This window comes from Papaver somniferum, chromosome 2, assembly GCF_003573695.1.
Source record: "Papaver somniferum cultivar HN1 chromosome 2, ASM357369v1, whole genome shotgun sequence".
NCBI lineage: Eukaryota > Viridiplantae > Streptophyta > Magnoliopsida > Ranunculales > Papaveraceae > Papaver > Papaver somniferum.
Genome location: NC_039359.1, coordinates 89,113,118 through 89,116,620, shown reverse-complemented (window position 1 = coordinate 89,116,620; position 3,503 = coordinate 89,113,118). Strand labels below are relative to the sequence as shown.

Genomic DNA, 3,503 nt, shown 5'->3' with positions numbered 1-3,503 from the left:
TCATAATTAACATAACCGAAATCAATCAATTAACGGACTCAACTCCTCGAAGCTTCTGCTGCGCAACTCTGATATGTCTCTGAAACTGAAAGTGCGAAAGGGTGAGCACATCATCCCTAAAAGGGGTGCCCAGCAGGAATAACATTTAACTTTAAATAAATCATGATGAAAATTCGGAAAACAATACATGTTTTCCCTAACATCAAAGTGACTAAGTCACTGGAAATGCACAAACAATGTATATGGACAAACTCCTTCTTCAAACAATGTACTATATTGAGTGTCGACCAATTCCTTACACACCCTATTAGTTTATATTAGTGCCAAATGCCACACCTCATAAGCACAAAAGTTGAATTCATGTAGATATAAATGAAGGAGCGTATCCTATATACCACACGTGGAAATTCTCATTTCCCATAAAAATTCATAGTGACAAACATTACAAGTCCTTTCCAATTCATGGAAAGATTCAAATAATCAACAGAATAATCATAATACAAACTAAACAATGTATGAAATGCACAAACATACAATGCGTGAGTTTGTAAAACATAAACTTTTGTAAAAGAAACAACAATGGTTTCCAAAGAGTTAAAAGTATTCCCACCTCTTTTGATGACAAGCCACGCCTACCTCGAAATCCACGATCCACCGGTTCATCCTTTGAATCGACCGTTGTTAATATAGTCAAGAACTCTAAGAATCTAGCCAAAATGGCTCACACAAGAATCATACAAGGCTATCTAATAGTTCTATATCTTTTATTATGTATGTTTAGCATACCAAAAGTTACCAATTCAATTAGGTTGGTTCTATAGTCCATTGGTTAAGTCTTATGAATATCTACATCTTTGTAGAAGAATCCAAAATCTGATTTGGACCACAAGAGGTCCAAAATGTCTACTTAGGAAAACTTCCCTAAGCCCAAATCCATTAAGTAATCCCATTAACTAAAGTCCACTCCATATGAGTCAACTAACAATCACTACCGGTCAATGGGTCAACTAACGGTAAACGTCAGTCAAAGGTCAAGTCAACACTCAAGGTCAGGTCTAGTCAACCGATCCAACTCGGTCAAGGTCAGGTGAACTGGTCAACTCAGATCAAAAGAGAAATTCAGTGACTTAACACCGATTCAAATCAGTCAGATACTGAGTCAGAAAATAACAAAACCCGAGTCATACTGAATAAACTCAGTCAGACAGGCCAAGGGTTCTTCTCACACAACTGAGGCTCTATCTCTACAACTATTCTAGCTACAACTCAAACCCGGTTTAACAACAATCTAAATATTACATCTGTTCATTTATTCTAAACAAACTTCATAAAACACTCTCAATCAATTCATCTAAACTTCATAATTTAAATACAACTATAAGCTTAGCCTACTTACAAAAGCAGTAGCTGCAATATCCAAGCTTTATAGCAAACACTATCTACAACTCTGAATCACCATTCTAACCTTCTTCTTGACAAGAGACACTAATAACTTCACCTGCATCCCATTTTAGTACCAACAACACCTCTAACTTCCCATCCTTGCGATATCAGCTCAACATTCACCAACGGATACCATCTCCAACTTCAGTATCATCACCTGCACTCACTGCTTCAATCATTAACACCCACAGAAACAACACAAGCCCCTTTTCCTAATGCCAATTCTTCAACACAACAAACATACTCATCTTTACCTTTTTGCACCACCAGTTCAACACCACCAACACAACTACACACCTGTATAACCAAACTGAGTTTATTCCATGTAAATTAAATCCAACTGCCTCTCAACACAATATCATCATAACTCAGTAATAATACTTCCTTTCCACTTCCAAATGATTCACAACAATACCAAAACCACATCTTGAGATAAAGATCAAATCATGTATACATTCCATATTTTCCATAACCATTTCAATCCCCAATTCATAAACATTCACATAAACTTGATAAAGAAAACAATTAAATTTCTAATCTGCTAAGAGAAACAATTTACCTTAAAGTAGCTTTGCTCCGATAACTGAACTCAAGTTCTTCTTTACTTTGACTCAAATCAGCATCACACCTCCAAACTAACAACACCCACCAGTTCAATTAACTAGAATTCTATAATATTCATCTTCATCTTTGATTCTCAGAAACACTAAGCCAATTCTCAATCCTCTACTTTCTAATTAAAGTTCGTAACATCAATTCAAATCTTCAAATCAAACATCTTCTACCTCCTTCTTATCCAAAATCTTCAAGAACGAAAACCTAATCCCTAATTTCTGTTGTGGCGAAGAACAGAAACCCTAATTTCTCTAGTTCTTCACTAACATCTCAAATCAATTTATTAACTTCATCCCGTTCCTCAATCATTTAAACCCAGTCCTCAATTCATCTTGTACACTAAATCCACTTTGAATTATTCTTCAAAGAAACCCGAATTCTTCAATTCTTCTCTAAAGTTTGAGAATTAAATTCTAACTCATCCTCTTTAAGTTCTACACACAATACCCATCATCAATTACTTGATTTATTCTTCAGTTTCTCATAAATCTTCTGACGATTTCATCTCACATAAACCCTAATTCAACTTCTTCCTGATTAACCCTTTCGGTTGAATTCTAACTCAATTACTTAAACATCACCACCAGAAACAACCGTCCTATAATCTTTCCCCTCATATCTTGATCTTAGAATCCTCACAGAATCGCCATAGGAGAAGAACAGAAGAAGAAGAAGAAGAAGAGAAACAGAGGAGAATAGGAAAGAAGGAAGAAAAAGAAAGAGAAATAATAATGTTGAATGAGCTTATCTGCTCGATCGGTCTTGATAAATCCAAAGGCAAGTGATAAACACAAACACCCAAATGATATGGGATCCCGGGTCGGTCTGTCTGTGAAAAAACTAATCCACCCTTAATACACATCCGATGATATCTTCTTTGTCTGGTATCCCATTGACACGTTCGAGTAGTCTATTCTGCATAACTTTCGAGATCTATCCAATGATACTAGTTTCGTATCTAGATCATTATTAGATTAATTCTTAATGTTGGTTTTAAACTAATTGAGTAATTATTGGATAATTCTTCTCTTGACTAGTTCTAATAACATTGACGATCTCGAGGGTCTTTACAGAAACAAATATGCTTTTATGCTAAACAAAAATCGATTCAACATATTGTGACTTTTTCACATATTGTTTCTATCAGAACCCCCATGATCCTTTGATAAAGCCTACCTACTAGGGCTAGAACTTAATCCCTCTAAATCAAAAAGTCACTCAAACCTTAAGGGTTCACAATATATGATATCGAATATCAAGGTAGTAAAATCGAGATCAAACATCCCATAAACCAATTTTCAATACACCATAAATATTCAACATGAAATCAAGTATTTCAATTACCTCTATATTGTATGGAATTAAATTGGGAAATTAACGCAAAAAGAATGAGGTCATTTCGAGTTCGTATGAAGAAGTTATGGGCAAAACAGTTTTTCACTTCT

The 3,503-nt window shown here is 35.0% G+C and overlaps 1 long non-coding RNA gene across 1 annotated transcript; it reads right to left on the bottom strand.

Annotated features, from left to right (window-relative positions):
* Nucleotides 1-1,256: 1,256 nt before the first annotated feature.
* On the bottom strand, nucleotides 1,257-2,771 carry LOC113348341. The gene is made up of 2 exons (XR_003359580.1): nucleotides 2,003-2,771; nucleotides 1,257-1,740 (listed from the first exon to the last, which is right to left on the bottom strand). It is a non-coding gene; the product is annotated as an uncharacterized LOC113348341 (long non-coding RNA).
* Nucleotides 2,772-3,503: the final 732 nt, after the last annotated feature.